The following is a 17,706-nucleotide window of genomic DNA, read 5'->3' on the forward strand; positions in this document are numbered from 1 at the left end:
ATTCTCCTAGAATGTCGGTCCAGCAACTACCATATGATACCCTAATGCCTCTGGGAGGAAAACCATGCACTAAGAATGGCGGAATAAAAAGACAGAAGATACCTGTTCTCCTGGTGACTTCTAGCACTGCTACACCAGCCTTTAATATCCCATCTTCAGTTTAATTTTATATGGGAGAAAAAAAAAACCTATGATATGTTGAACTGATCGAAGGCCTCTGACATTAGCAGCCAAATATGATTCCTAAACGATACACAGGAAAGGAGAAACAGATTAATTCAGCCTCAAAACATTATTAATTACATAAATAAGAAAACTAATTCAGGTAGACATGCCATTTCATTGGACTCAATACCCATGGGTACAGATACTTGGACTCTACACTTCAGCCTTTTTGATTAGATATAGGGATGTTTTGTGCTCAGACAGATAAGCAAATGTTATGAATTTTGACTTTAAAGTGAAAATAACATTATTTTTACCTGAAAAATAATAGTAGTGTCATTGTAAAGGTTAAAAATGTTTTAAATTATAAACTACCAATATTCTCAGTATTCGTTTATAATTCCTGTTAATATATTTTTTCAGGCATTTATGCATGCAGTTTAGGATATGCATTATTTACAAAGTGCCTTTCTCAATTAACAATATAACCTAGGTACTTTTTTCTTGTCAGCGAACATAGTTTGAGATCACAGAAAATATTATCTAGGTCTCTGTCCCTGGTTCCTGACACAGTGCTCCTAGAACCCTTGTAACTTCCAAAGGGATAGGGAGCACTCGGAGCATCTTTTGCTCTAATGAGATGACCGACCCTGGGATGCGAAGTGTTTACCATGGAAGACCAAGCATGGTTAGAAGCTTGGAATTTTTAGTCCCCAACCCCCTTTTTTAGAAATGGAAAGGCAACTGAAAATGAAGTTAATAATTGATCATGCCCATGTTAGTAAGCCTGCATGAAGGCCCCAAAATATAGACAGCTTCTGTATCAGTGAGCAAATAGGTGTGTTGAGAGAGTGGCACACCCAGAGAGGGCACGGAGGCTCCCAGCCCCTTCCCTCATACGTTGCCTTATACATCTCTTCCGTCCAGATATTCATTTGTACTCTTTATATCCTTTAATAAACTATAAGTAAGTGTTTTCCTGAACTAGCAAATTAATTGAATGCAAGAAGGGGTTTTTGGAACCTCAGATCTATAACTCGTTGGTCAGAAGCACAGGAAACAACCTGGGTTTTCAACTGACACCTGAAGTGGGGGTTGGGTGGAGTCCTGCAGGACTGAGCCCTGAACCTGTGGAATCGATGCTATCTCTGAGTAGATAATGTCAGAATTAAGTTAAATTCCTGGACACCCTGTTGGTGTCCTACAATCAGTTGTTGGTGTGGGGAAAAACCTCTGAAGACTTGATGACCAGAAGTGTCAAAAATGAAGGGTTTTGTGTGAATAGTAAAGGAGACCCAGAGGAGAGAAACACAAAGTAGGGAATAACTGGGGTTTTCCCTGCTCAGGAAGGAAAAATATGAGTTTTACCATTACAGTAGTGAATTAATTTTCTGTGACTTCTGTAGCATATTACCATAATCTTGATGGCTTCAAACAATAGACATTTAGTCTATCACAGTACTGGGGACCAGATCTCTAAAATTCAGTATCACTAGACCCAAATTAAAATGTTGGCAGAGTTGTGCTACCTCTGTGGGCTTTAGAGGGGAATCTGCTCCTTGCTTCTTCCAGCTTCTGATGGCTCGATTGGTAGCCACATTAACCTAATCTCAGCTTTGCTGGTAACACTGCCTTCTCCTCTGCTGCCTGCCTCTCTCTTATTTGGACACTTGTAATTGAATTTGTAGCCCACCTGGAGAATCTAGCAAAGTCTGTCCATGTCAAGATCCTTAATCATATGTGCAAAGACACTTTTCCTTGTATGGAAACATTTACAGTTTCTAGAGATTAGGATTGCATGTGTACACATGGTACTTAATTTTATCAATTCCCCAGGATAGGCATTTAAGTTTCATTGATTTTTGAATTAATGAAACAACAACAAAACAATCAAACACATCTCTCCACATCTTTCTTTTTGTTCACTCAAAATATCTGAACATTGGCTTATCAAAGGATTTGAACATGAAAATGTGAAAATACATCAGAAAGCCCTTTAAAAATTATTACTACACATTCAATAGTGGATAGAATTAATCTTTTGCATTTTGTTAATTGGGGTCACCTGGGTGGGTTAGTCGGTTAAGCGTCTGATTCTTGATTTTGGACTCAGGTTTGATCTCGCAGTTCACGGGATCCAGGCCCCTGTTGGCTTCTGTGCTAAATTTTGTTAAATTTAAATTTAATTTAAATTTTTTATTACTAAAGGTGAATATAGTTCTTATGTAAATTACTTATGTACATTCTTTGCTCATTTTACTATGAAACTATTTAACTTCCTTTAACTTAATTGCAAAGCACTTATAAAAGGGATATTAACCCTCTTTTGGTTATATATATCCCAAAAGTATATTCTCCTAGTTTGTTGTTTAATATTAATTGTATTTTTATTTATAGTATATGATTTTTTCATTTCCTTTACCACAAGATTATAGAAATAACCATCTATATTTAGTGTGACAACTAAAATCTGTCACATTTTTAGGTGTTATGTTACCCAGTTACATGATAAACAAACCTCATCCCATCCCTTATCTTCCCTAATCCTTGTTAACTTTTTCTTGGTCTGTGTTTATTGTTTTTTCATGAATTTTGCTGTGCCAGGTGTTATAAACTCGGGAACTTTTTCAGTGCTCTTTTATCCTAGTCAGTCCCAGATTTCCTAGAGAGGACATAGACATGAGGGGAATATGCAAGGCACGAGGTAGGTAGGTAGTGGCTTGGGGCTAATGGTAGAAAGAGTCGGAGGTATAAACAGACTCGTGTCCATATGCCTTTCCCAGCTCCATTTGTCACATATTGGGTGACTCTGTGAGCAAACTGATTTGCTTTTTCTACATTTATCCCTTCAAGCACTTAGGTTTTAGTTTCGCACTTCTAAACTGGTTTTCAATTCATTTGCTTTCCAGATGCTTAAATATGTTTTAAGATCTGATTGCTATTATTGTACCCTCTGTAATTGGTCTTCCACCTTGTAAATTTATACCTTTAAAAAATTCTTAATGTCCTTTTAGCAAAACTTCAGTATGGAAAAAAAAAATAGATACTTGTTCAATAGACCGTATTTCCAAAAATCTCTATTTTTTTATCCACTCCCAATCAGATTTTTGCCTAAGGCACTTCATGGAAATAATTTTTGTTAAAACTGGAAAATTTTCTCTCACTATATCCAATGGCTGATTCTCTGTGCTCCCCTCACTTTACCTCCAAACAGCATTAGGCGCTTTTCAGATCTTATTTCTTGAAACATTGCTTCACCTGCTTTAAGGACATTATCTATTGGTTCCTTTTCTAAAACTGGCTGTTGCTCCCGTTCTCCTTTTCTGATCCCTTATCATCTTCCTGACCACTGAGTCTTCAAATGCTGTGTGCTACCCTGTTTCTTTTTCTCTTTCAAGTTTTTATATTCTCTACAGGTGGTTTTGTACAATTTAAATACTACCTATGTCCTCCTATGTGCTGATGGTAACATATTTATTACTCAACCTCTAACTTTTCCATAATTCTCAAATATTGTCTTATATCTGTATTTATATGACACCCTCAACTTGGCATGCTCAAAATAGAATGCTTGATTTTCCCCCCACCAAAACAAGCAAGCAAATGACAAAAATTGCTCAAACAAAACTTATTCTTCAGTCTCTTACCTTAGTGACAATCAATACTATTTATTTACTTGTTCCAGCCCAAAATTTTGGAGGCGTACTCTCTTGACCCTCATATCTGATCCACTAGAAGATCTTATGAGTTTCACCTTACTACTGTATCCGGAACTCAACCATTTTTTTTTCCCATTTCTAACACTACTAACTTAGTCCAAGTCATTACCATTTCTCACTTCCTCAGTCTATTTTCTTCTTAAGAGCCAGAGAAATCTGAAAGGAAAAATGAAAGAAGAAAAACGAAAGGAGGAGGCAGGAATAAAGAAGAGAAGGGAATAAATCAGAGGGGAAGGGACCAATTCTTGGCATTTTACTGCTTAAAATATACTAATGGCTTCCATTACATGACCTTCCATGCCTCATGTCTTTTTTACTCCTGCCTACCTCTCTGGATTCGTTTTCTATCATTCTCTCTCACTCATTATTCTTTATACCCAAATCCTAGGTTTTTTGGCATTTCAATTTTAATTTCTTCAGTTTTTCATATGGTCTACTCCTTCACATCATCCTGGCATGCAAAGAGTGCTCACTAAGTGTGTGTCGCATGAATAATATTCAGTGTAATTCTCAGTTTCTATCTTCCAAAGTGAGACATTCACATCAATTTTCTTTAGAAGATGCTTAGTTAAAGGGAAATTACTTGAAACTTCTGCCAAAGAATTAACAGTTTGTAAAACAGAATATCAGTTTCACTTTCTAAAAAAAAATCCTTTAGGTTTTAGTTTTTTTCATTGTTTAAGATATGCAAAACATCTTTCGCTAGTAGGTTAAGATAAAAGGAGCTAAAATATTAGACTACAATTTAGAAAGAGATGAAGATATATTAAATAAAAAATGGAGTGTTTTGCTTTCTTCTAAAATAGGTTGTGTTTATAGTTATGGTGCTTTTTATGGAGATATTTATGTTTATCTAAATAGAGAGCAAACTAAGGACAGAGAGACCTTTTCCATCTAGCACAGGGTTTCTCAGCCTCAGAACTTTACTGTTGATATTTTGGGCTAGGTAATTCTTTATTGTGAGTGGCCATTCTGTTCGCTTTCAGATGTTTAATGCCATTGTGGGCTTTTACCTCCAAGGCCATTAGCAACTCCTAAACCAAGTCATATGACCAAAACTTTCTTTAGACACTGCCAAATGTACCTTGGGGGTGAGATCCTCCCACTCTCCAGAACCATTGACTTAATTTGACTATTTTCTCAAGGCCGTCTTCAGCAGCAATATTGTACCATTCTAACCCATATGGTTAACACTTGGAAGTTGATAGCTTAAACTCCCTGCTCTTTTGACAACCAAAATTTCTGCAGACTGTAATAAATAGCCTGGTGGCGGGGGGGGGGGGGGGGGGGGGGGGGGGGGGCTGAATCACTCACTTGAGAATTGATGATCTAGTATAATTGATATAAAAGACATTACATATATGGTTTTTAAAAAGAAAATAAAAAAGTACTAGTAAATAAACTTCATTGACCTTTGTGCTTTGAATTCATCAGTAAGATCAATCTTTTCTATTAATTAATTGATAATTTCAGATCTTTAAATCAGAGCTTTTTAGAATGGAAATGACCCTTGGGTATAGTTCAGCTCTCTAGTTTTATAGGTTAAGCAATTAAAACACCTACAATAAAATGTTGATGCAAGATCACGTGGAGAACAATTTTTTAAATAAGTTTTATCTGATATAATTAAAAGGAGATTTTATAAAAAAAATAGAAAAAATAAAAAGAAATCACAAAAAGGTGAAAAAATACATAAACATAGAAAAGAACAGACATTTTTTGAGGGGGTTGGAACTATATCATACACAGCATTTTCTCTGAATAAACATGAAAAGCATAACATTTAAAACAGTACTTGTTTGGTTAAAAAGATAAATTACTAATTTTTTGTATTAATGATGTCAGTATGTTCTCATTTCCAGATATTAAACTTGATATAAATTAGAGTTTTAATGCATTGAATGTATAAACTGTATGATGCATAAACCTTTTCTCGAACATCACTCCTTTCCACCAGGGTTTACCAAAGAATTGGGTAACAGCAATGCCTTTAAGTTTATACTTTATGGGGAGAACTATACATGCCAATACCATTTCTTGAGTGTAGAGGGATTCAAATATTTTAGATTGCCATATAACATAGGTGGATTTGATAATCTATTATGTAAGGTGGTAAACCAGAACTGTGTTGATTTTTAATTGCAAGAACATCCATCTTTTGTGGGTGTGGCCCTCAGAGTTGCTGACAAAATTCAAACAATGTATAATTTTTTTACTCAATAAATTGATTTGCTGCTGCTACAAAACTTGTCCTGTAATGATCAAAGAGTTTCACTTCAAGGGACATGGCTAGTACCTTAGACTGAAATATTTTAAGATTGGCTGTAATCTGGCATCTAATTTGACCAAAAGAAAGCCTCGATAATATTCATGTGAAACCTTTGAGTTTGTACTGATCTCCCTTCACTTTCAAGGCTTTAATTAAAGTGAATTAGCTATAAAAGTAACTAAATTAATTAGTGAGTGAAACTGTTTTATCATTTTCATTTAAACTTTATTAGTTTTTGGTTTTGTTTTATTTAGATTTGGAAGAGTTTTCATGGGGGCACTTTTTTTTTTCTAGAGGAAATTAGACAGGAGATCCTAAAGGTTTTTTGAGGAAACTCTTGGCTCATGATGACAAAACTGTTTCCAGCATATACGATGCTTGCCTATTATAAATTAACTGGATGTATATCACAGCCCGGCAGCATGTATCTCAGTTCATCTCAAAGCTGTATTGAATTATTGCAAAGTAAGAGAGGAAAAAGCCAAACTAAAATGCATTGTATTTTATATCACTTGAGATTAAAATCTGATCTGTCAGGAGATTCATCCAGATAGTTCTTATTCTTGTAGTGGTGTGAAAATACAGGTCTAGCAGAAATAGTAGGATAATGTGATTTGTGTTAAGCTTATAAAGCATGGTCCATAATATATTAAAGGATAATGATGGATAGGTGACTACTCTGAAGCATCTTATATTATTCTTGCTGATTTCTCAGAAAGATGAAAGAAAGCAGCCAGTACAGCAGTTGTGCCTAAGAACTGGGAACATAAAGATTTAGTGGTAGAGCTGAGTTTAATATCAGTGCCCTATAGCCATGTCTACAGTTTTACTTCTGCAGCTGTTGTAGTATTAGCAGCTAACAGTTTCACAGTACTTAAGACAACTTGGAAGTCAAATTTAAAATATGCAAATGAAGGAATGGGCAAAATCCGGCTGCCTCAACAGCCCAAATCATCAGGTATTCGTTGAATGTTCCTAGGCACGCTGTATCACCTAAGTAAAATGATGAAAAAGACACATCGATCTGGCTGATTAGTCTTCAGTCCTATTACCTGAATATATTTGGATTAATTTTGCTACTCTTTTGTCCATCTTATACAGTGACAGCAGCAAATCTAGCATGGTAAAGGATGATTGCAAATCCCCAAATCCACCTTTGGAATTCAGAAAGCTTAAACTGAAAACTAAAACAATATTGTTGCATGTTTTTGCTTTATTTCAGAGAATTATATCTGGCAATGCGTTTCCTTCAGTTTGAATTTGTTTCTCTGATTGTGTCTTGCTTGCTAATGTGACACTGCACTAATTTCTATGGTAAGCCTCCAAGCTGCATTCTCTGTGATCTTGCAGCATCATTAGAGCTCAAAACCGCTCATCGTTATTCATGCTAAGAAAGAATGTGACATGCCGATGATTCTTGGAAAATATTTTTTATTACTACAAACTAAGAATGTGGTAGTGTTAATCCTAAAATTCAGGAACTGTTGATGCAGGGCATGGATGCCCTTTTTATTTCAATAAGCCGAAGAACAATTGCTTCCTTTTTGGTTCATTTGTTTATGTTCTTGGTTTTCTGTATTAGAAATATACTAACCTAATACTACTGCAGGATTTTTAAAAGCCATGTTTATGGGATGTTATGGTTATTTTTTTTCATGGAAACTATTCAGTTATAATTTTTAGATTAAACCGTCTTGAAAACTGGGAAACTGTAAAACTCCATCCCAGATAGTAAAACCATTGCTGTTAAAAGAGAGGACCCCCAGAAATCCAGAAAGACATTTGACTTTAATAATAATATATAAATGCCACCATAAAACTATGTGTATTATTAGGTAAGACACTTAATCTTTCTGAGCCTTACTTCGCTCACCCATAAAACTGGGTTAATAATTTATCTTCCCTGGCAATCTCACCAAGCTCTTGAAGGGCTAAATGACATAATGTGTATGAAAGAGCCTTGAAAACTATAAAGTGCTTTATAAATTTAAGGTACTATTATCATTATTTGTTTTTTTACTAAAGATAGTTTTTATCCATTGGTTAATTACTTCTGTCTTGGTTGCTATGCAAATATGAGAACATTTTTAGTAATTGCCATTCTTCTCCAAGTGAAGGAAGTAAATACGTTAATAAATAACTGTGTTTTATGAAGTTGTGAGCCTCTATAGGTTTATTAAGAAAAAGTGACCACATGTTTTTAGCATGGTTCCATTTGCCCATCAAACAAAATTATTCTAGAAGTACAATACAAACTTTTATTAAATTTCATCCCTGGGCCATGGATTTCTTCAGTGGATTCATTTTCCTTCTTTCTGTAATAACCTTTCAAAGGTGTCAGATTGTGCTCCTGGCTACACAATAGCTTCTGCTATTAATTTTGGTTTGCAAAGGACTGAAGTTTGTTTTATTAGAATGATAACTTGCAAATAACAAAACCATAGAAAACAAAACTGCAGTATAACCAGTAATTTGATTTAAAGAGCATGGACTATGGTGTTCACAGGCAGGGTTCAAGTATAATTTTACTTTTTCTTCTGCTCAGATTTGGTTGTTTGTGGTTACATGGAGTGATTATCACTATCGCCTGGAGTTTTTCTTGAGGATTAAATGAGATAAGGTAGATATATTATCTGGCACATTGTAGAGTACAAATGATTTCAGATATATTTCACACATTCCCTTAAGAAGGTCTGCTTAAAATACACATTGCTTTCTGAGCCAAAAACTTCCCTCTTCAATTTTCACTTGGGTGTGGAGATATTATACAATTACCTATGGGGATGGGGATAATGATTCAAAATCAGTATATTTAGTGATGAGAAGGATTACATTAAAGAGAATTAGTATTAAATACCAAGAGAATTTAAAGAAAGAGCTCCAAAACATGGAAGAACCTCAATACTTTTCAATTTATCTACAGAATCACCCTTTAGTTCATAATTTCCCTTGGAGAGTGCATTTCTTATTCATACTGTGATCCACTGATATGTTGATTAATTCCTCCTGCAATTATTAAATTATTCATGTGCTCATGTACATGTATTTGTTCTGTGTTAGGCAGTGAAGACAATTGGCTCATCCCTGCTTATTTGATGGTGATGTTGATTTCTCTTCTCTCCACATATGATTTCGGCAGGCATTTTAATTGCACTCATTCTGTTTTCACCCTGTTAGAAACTTAGAACCAAATGGGGGTGCTATGCAGACTTGCCTTAAGAATTCAAGTGATTCAGGGTGCCTGGGTTCTCAGTTGGTTAAATATCCGACTTTGGCTCAGGCCATGATCTTGTGGTTCATGAGTTCCAGCCCCGCGTCAGCCCCTGAAGCCTGCTTCAGATTCTGTGTCTCCCTTTCTCTCTGCCCCCCACTCCCTCTCGCTCACACTTGGTCTCTCTCTCTCTCCCTCAAAAATAAACATTAAAAAAAAAAAGAATTCAAGTGATTCACCCAGCAGAACTTAATGGGTTAACTGAGTACCAATTTAATAAATCTTTCCCATAGAGCCAGAATACTGTAATTTGACTTACAACAAGTTAGATTATAGGCTGTTTACTTTGCTTCTTCAGGTTCACACTTGCGAGGCTAATTCAGTATTGAGCAATTTTCAGATAATTTGCATGTATAATTTATTGATTCATAAGATTATGTTTTCAGGACAGTAGGAAAAATGTTTTGATAATAAAGAGAAATCTAATATTTCAAAACAATTCAAAGTAAGCGCACCTTTAAAGTCATGGCAGAAAAGTTGACCAGATCACTGTGACTAGGGTGCTTTTTTTTCTTTTCTTTTCTTTTCTTTTTTTTTTTTTTGAGACTTCAAAATTTTTCATTTGGCCTGTTTTATAGACTGGTCAAGCTTGAACATTAAACTCTGTGTTCTGATGCGTGTAAAGCTTGATTCTGATTTTCTAGTATGTCCAGCATCAGTATGTGAACCTAGGACTCTTTCATCTGTTCTGTAAATAGACTGGATGGTTTTAATGGCAAAGCCTCCTTCTCTGGAGACACCTTCAAAGAAATTTTAGCATAGAGTCTGAAAGGATGTTTTAAAGTAAATTGGATTTCTAAAATTGATAGTTGCTATTAAGTATAAAGATAATGTAACTAATTTTAATTTATAATAAGAAGGAGCTATTACAGAACATTAACATTTGAATGTTCGTGTGTTTAAAAGTCTTCCAGCTGAGGAGCATATGAATATATTTATTGCATATATTTCTATAATTTTTAAAATTGCCTATAATTTCACAAATGAAACCATAATCAACCATGTAATTTTTTTAATGTAAAAATATATTACTTCAATTTCTTTAAGTATCTTTAGAGAAAAAAATATATGCCATACATACAAATATACATACTTGCACACATGACATCAGCATCCATTTAAGAATGTTTCATGTGGATTTATTCTCAAGATTGATATTCTAGTGATTATGATAATGTATTTTTACTATTAACTACTATTTAGATTTTTTCATGATAGACTGGTAAGAAAAAAACATGTCTACTATAAGGATACTATGGTTTCTTTTTATTCACACCACAACACTTCTACCAGTAAATATGTAGGTTTTTTTTTTCCCCTCATACCCACCAATTTCCCATTTCTCCAGACACCATCTGGGGTCCAACCAATTTTTCATCTCTCCAGACACCATCTGGGGTCCTACAGTCCTAACAACCAAGTTAGTACAGACCCCATAGGTTAAGGGCTCAGTTCCATAAGACTGTCTCTTATTTTACATGCCAGGCACAAGTAGTGGATCCCTCAGTTACCCACGCTTGTGTCAACTTGGCTAAATATTAAGGGTTCCCATGATTCTCTTCTCAGGTTGGATACACTGCTGTAGTGGTTCTCAGAACTCCAGAAAACACTCACTTATGCTTTTCCAGATTATTATAGAGGATATGATAAAAGATACAGACGAACAACCAGAACAAGGGAAGGTCCAAAAGGATTCCAAGCCCAGGAGCTTCTGTATTTGGTGAGTCAGGATGTGCCATCTTCCCCACATATGGATACGTTCCCCAAACCAGAAGCTCTCCGAACCTCATAGTCTATGGATTTTTATGGAGGCTTCATCACATAGGCTTGATCAACTATTAACTCAATCACCAGCCCCTCTGTCCTTCCCAGAGGGTAAAAGTGGGACTAAAAATTCCAAGCTTCTAACAAGGACTTGATTTTTCTGGTGACCAATCCTCTTCCACACGTATACCTAGTCACTTTATTACAAAAAAAAAAATGCTCCCAGGACTCCTATGACTCAGGATATTTCAAGGGATTTAGGAACTCCATGTTAGGTACCAGAAGCAGATATCAATATATTTTTCTTACCTACTATAATTTGGTGAAATACACCTGGACCTTCTTTTTGTTCATTGAATGAAAAGAATATTTACAGATTGAAAATATAGATGTATAGTATAATTTTAAATTATGGTTTTTAAATAGGTTCCATTAAAATTAATGAAAATTTACTAAAAATATTTTTAAAGTAGAGCATTATTTTGGTGACTACATATGTATAAATGGCACATTTGATAGAAACGATTGGTTTTTATTAGAGTACATACGACTACGATTAATAGAAATATTGACTCAAAAGTGGCTCATATTCACATTAATACCTCTTAACCTTTGATGCATTTGAAAATGGTATTGATATCTTGTACAGCCCTCACATATCCATAGACAACACTCTTAAGTTCCTGATCCAGTTGGTCTGGGATGGGACCCAGGATGCACATCGTAATTTCTCACCCGAGGCTTATCTTGCTAGCCATGGGGCACACTAAAACACCTCTGGCTTAAACAAAAAGACACATTAGACAGTCTGAACTTTGGTACACTCCAAGACATAACTGAGCCCTCAATTAGTTTGTTTATATTTCCCTTGTATTTCTCCATTCGGTGCTATACCAAGACATGTTGGATTTGTTGTGAGGTAGGCTTCCCTCAGGGCTATAATATGACTGCAGGAAGCAACTGAGGCAGAAAGCTTCCTTGCTCACCTTCAACAAAAGAGAGAGAAGGCTTCCCCTGAATCATGGAATATAAGGTCTTTTGTTAGAACTGACTGGACCACCATAAGTCAGGCACCAAACTCTGAGCAAATAAAAGTTGCCAGGGAATTATAGGATCTGCTTGACTTATGCCAGTGTCCTTGCACTAATATTACTGATAAGGGTGTTGTGATTCCCTTGACCAGCCCATACTAATCAGGGTTTATTTATGGAGTTATGGGTAAGGTTTGCTTTTCTGCGTCACAGGGGCTGCACTGAATGGGATAGACAACGTAACAAAGCAAGTGTTCTGTTATGATGGTAGAAGGAAGTGGATGGCACTGGTTGGTCACCTCTAGCAAACACTACTACTGTTTTCACATACTGACCAAGATGTGTTTATACACAAACCGATCCATAAAAAATGGCAGAAATCAGATGTGACCAATCACATCTAAGTAGCTGGTAAAATAAATCTTTGACTACATGTATTATTCTTAAAATACAGAGTTTTGGGGCACCTGGGTGGCTCAGTCAGTCAAGCCTCTGACTTCGGCTCAGATCATGGTATCATGGTTCTTGAGTTCAAGACCCAAGTGGGGCTTTGTGCTGACAGCTCAGAACCTGGACCCTGCTTCTGTGTCTCCCTCTCTTTCTGCCCCTCCCCCCTGTCTCTCTTTCTCTCTCTCTCTCAAAACTAAACATTAAAAAATAGAGTTTTTACTAAATTAAACTTTCTTTTTTACAGTTATTTAATGCACAATATCCAGTAACATTATTTTTCTTTACATTAGCTAGTCAGTAGAATTGATTTTGCCTCTCAGCCATTTTTGAAAACCTAAAGCATTAAAAAAATTTTTTTACATTTATTTATTTTTGAGAGACAGAGAGAGAGAGAGCATGAGGAGGGGTGGGGGCGGGCAGAGAGAGAGGGAGACACAGAATCAGAAGTAAGCTCCAGGCTCCTAGCTGTCAGCACAGAGCCCGAAGCGGGGCTCGAACCTATGAACCATGAGATCTTGACCTTGAGCCGAAGTCAGAGGCTCAACCAACTGAGCCACCCAGGCTCCCTGAAAACCTAAAGCATTTTTAATTTTTTTAAATGTTATTTATTTTGAGAGAGACAGAAACAGAGACAGAGAGAGCACAAGTGGGAGGGAGGGGCAGAGGGAGAGAGAAAGAATCTCAAGCAGGCTCCACGCTCAGTGCAGAGCCCAAAGTGGGACTCTATCCCACAACTCTGGGATCATGACCTGAGCTGAAATCAAGAGTCAGAGGCTTAACCAACTGAGTGACCCAGGCTCCACAAAAACCTAAAACATTTTGAGGTTGTTCTGTGTTCTTTCAAAATTAAGTCATATGATTTATTTATACTCCTCTTAAAACAAAATGAAGTACAATCAACATATACTCTAACAAATTAGTTTCAGGCTTAGAGCATAATGATTCTCTATTTGTGTATATTGCAAAATGGTCACCATAGTAAGTCTAGTCAACATCTATCACTACATAGCTATAAATTGTTTTTTCATATGATGAGAATATTTAAGATTGGACTCCAGATATATAAGACAGTATTATTAACTGTAGTTAATACATTACATCTTCAGGAGTTATTTTATAACTAGAAGTGTTATAGCTTTTGACCACTTATGCCTAATTTGCCTATGCCCCTCTCCACCCCCACCTATGGCAACCACTAATTTATTCTTTGTACTGAGGAGCTCAGTTTTGTTTTTTTGGGGTTTTTTTGTTTTTGTTTTTGTTTTTTTTTAGATTCCACATATAAGTGTATTTGTCTTTCTCTCTCTGATGTATTTAACTTAATGTAATGCCCTTGAGGTCCATTCATGTTGTCACAAATGGCAAGACTTCAGGGAACCTGGGTGGCTCCGTGGGTTAAGTGTCCCACTCTTGATTTTGGCTCAGATCAGGATCTCACAGTCCTGAGTTTGAGCTCCATGTTGGGCTTCACGTTGAGTGTGGAGTTGGCTTGGGATTCTCTCTCTCCCTCTCTCCTTCTGCCCCTTCCCACTCATGTGTGCTCTTTTTCTCTCAAAATAAATAAATAAACATTAAAAAAAAACCCACAAATGTTGGGGCATCTAGGTGGCTCAGTCAGTTAAGCATCCAACTTTGGCTCAGGTCATAATCTTGTGGTTCATGAGTTCAACCCTCAAGTCAGGTTCTGTGCTGATAGCTCAGAGCTAGGAACCTGCTTTGGATTCTGGGTCTCCCTCTCTGTCTGCTCCTCCCCGACTCACACTCTGCCTCTCTCTCTCAAAAATAAATAAATCTTGAAAAATTAAAAACAAAAACAAATATCAAGATTTCATTATTTTCTATCGCCAAATAATACATCATTATATGTATATATAATGATGTATATATGTATATATGTATATATATCAGTATTATATGTGTGTATATATATATATTATATTATATTAATTTATCCATTCATCCATTGGTAAATGCTTAGGCTGTTTCCATGCCGTGGCTATATGTAAATAATGCTATAATGAACATGAAGGTACATATACCTTTTTGAATTAATGTTTTCGTTTTCTTCAGATAAAACTTGGAGGTGAAATTGCTGGATCATGTGGTGGTTCCATTTTTACTGTTTTGAGGAATCTCCGTACTGTTTTCCACAGTGGTTGCACCAATTTACATTTCCACCAATAGTGCACAAATGTTACCTTTTCTCCACATCTGCACCAACAATTGTTATTTCTTTTTTATAATAACCATTCTTAACAGGTGCAAGGTGATATCTCATTGTGGTTTTGATTTGTGTTTTTCTGATGGTCAATGCTATTGAGAAACTTGTCATGTGCTTATTGGCTATCTATATATCTTCTTTGGGGAAATGTCTATTTAGATCCTATGTCCATTTTTTATTATTTATTTTTATAAGTTTTATTTAATTTTGAGAGAGAGTGTGCATAAGTGGGGGAGAGGCAGAGACAGAGGGGGACAGAGGATCCCAGGTGAGATCTGTGCTGATAGCAGTGAGCCCAATGTGGGGCTTGAACTCATAAACCATAAATTCATGACCTGAGCCAAAGCTGAACACTAAACAGACTGATCCACTCAGGTGTCCCAAGATCCTCTGACCATTTATTAATTTATTGATCATTTGATTTTTGTTTGTTGCTATTGAATTGTATGAATTCTTCATATATTTTGGAAATTAGTCTATTATCAGATATATGATTGGCAAAAGTTTTCTCTGATTCAGTCAGTTGTCTTTTTATTTGGTTGATGGTTTCCTTTGCTATGCAGAAACTTTTTAGATTGATATATACCACCTGCTTATTTTTCCTTTTGTTATCTTTGCTTTTGGTGTTAAACTAAACCATTGCCAAGGCTGAAAGCAAGGAACTTACTACTATTTCTTTTCTTATGAGTTCTATGGTTTAGGTTTTACGTTCAAGTCTTTATTCAATTGTGAGCTAATTTTTGTGTATGGTGTAAGGTAGTGTTTGGTTTCATTCTTTTGCATGTAACTTTCCAGATTTTCCAACTCCATTTGTTGAAGAAACTGTCCTTTCCTTATTGTTGGTCCTTTGTCATAAATTAATTGACCATATGTGAATGGGTTTATTTATGAGCTCTCCATTCTGTTCCATTGATTATGTTTCTGTTTTTATGCCAATTTTGTATGGTGTTGGTTACTATAGTTTTGTAATATAGTTTGAAATCAAGGATTGTGGTACCTCTAGTTTTTTTCTTCTTTATTTTTTTAATGTTTATTTATTTATTTTGAGAGAGAGAGAGAAAGAGAGAGAAAGAGAGAGAGAGAAAAAGCAGAGAGAGAGGGAGAGAGAAAATCCCAAGGACGCTCTATACTGTTATCCCCACGTGGGGCTCAGTCCCATGAATGGTGAGATCATGACCTGAGCTGATCAAGAGTCAGATGCGTAACTGACTGCACCACCCAGGAGCCCCTGTTCTTAAGATTGCATTGGCAATTCAAGGTGTTTTGTGTTTCCATACAAATTTTAGGATTGTTTATTCTAGTCTTATGAGAAATGATGTTGGAATTTTGACAGAGATTAGTTCAATCTGTAAATTGCTTTGGGTAGCATGAACATTTTAACAATATTAATTCTTCCAGTTCATGAACATGGGTTATCTTTGCACTTATCTGTAGCTTTTTCAATTTCTTTCCTTAATGTCATAGTTTTCAGTGTGAAGGTCTTTCACCTCCTTGGTTAAATTTATTCTTAGACATCTTATTCTTTTTGATGCAATTATAAATGGGGTTGCTTTCTTAATTTCTCTAATAGTTCATTATTAGTATATAGAAATACAATGGGATTTTGTATATTGATTTTGTATCCTGAAAATTTCTGAATTCATAAACTAGTGCTAACAGGTTTCGAGATTGAGTGTTAGTATTCGAGATTGTCTTGTGATCTTTCAAAATTAAATTATATGACATTTATACTTCTAATTTAACCTACATGAATTGTCATTATTTAAAATCTGTGATAATCTCTGTTATCCTTTTCAGATATGATATTCTATGAATCTCTAATGCCTGATAAATGGAGATGTGTTACAAATTCAAATAGACAAAATATTTTTTAGTTTTCTTCTATGTCACACCAGATATTTTAGTCAAATACTTACATGGATTTGAAATGTCTTCACCTGTGGTATCTTACATCTTGACCATTTAGGATTTAGATGTTGACCCTTCTGGAAAATCCACAAATGTTTTTTTATGTGATAATGAATAGAAATAGAAATATAGAAATAGAAATAGAAATACAAATAGAAATAGAAATAGAAATAGTGTAAAAAAGAAAAAAAAAGAAAAGAAGACTAGTAGTGTTTGATATAAGGAGCAATAGATTGGAAGTGATCAGACCACTATCATCAGGATGTATGAATTTATGCTCTCCACTTAAATAAATTTGAGACCCAGTATATTCATCTTTAAGATAGGGAACAGCTGAATATAGGTGACCCAGACATGCTTTAGCAGTTTTAAAAGTGAATGACCCTAATTGTGACTTGTTCTTGATCCAAAAGAATCTAGTAGAGTGAACATCTGATTAGATAGACAGTCCAGGAGAGGAGGTTTTTACAGTCAGAGAATCTTTAAGATTCATCTTTCTAAGTAGAAACAGTCTCTGTTTGTGTTTGTACATCGTATTCAACATAGGGAAATACTATGTGATATATGCTTCTTTTTCTGTTCCACTTGTACCTATATATACCAGTAGACTAGTAATGAACAGAAGAGCACAATATACCTATTTAAATTTTTCTATCTGTGAAACCCCTGGGAAATTTTAAATGAGAACTATTTATTGTACTTTATAAAGCTATACTTCAATTTCATGCCCAAGTAGTGTCACTTTCATTTTTAGCTGGAAGCCATTGTAACCTGATGAAGAGACACATGGGATCACAAATTAGCTCCCTTGAGAAGATTTCTATTTTTAGTCAGGGACTTTTGTAACTCAGAACACACACACACACACACACACACACACGCATGCACACAGAATTTTTGGAAGTATT

General features: G+C 35.4%; 1 protein-coding gene across 1 annotated transcript in view; it reads left to right on the forward strand.

The window, feature by feature from the left end:
• The window catches only part of BRINP3 (BMP/retinoic acid inducible neural specific 3), a 423,267-nt gene that overhangs the window by 75,238 nt on the left and 330,323 nt on the right, over positions 1-17,706 (forward strand). The gene's annotated exons all lie outside the window — the stretch shown is intronic.

Source organism: Prionailurus bengalensis, chromosome E4, assembly GCF_016509475.1.
Source record: "Prionailurus bengalensis isolate Pbe53 chromosome E4, Fcat_Pben_1.1_paternal_pri, whole genome shotgun sequence".
Classification (NCBI taxonomy): Eukaryota; Metazoa; Chordata; class Mammalia; order Carnivora; family Felidae; genus Prionailurus; species Prionailurus bengalensis.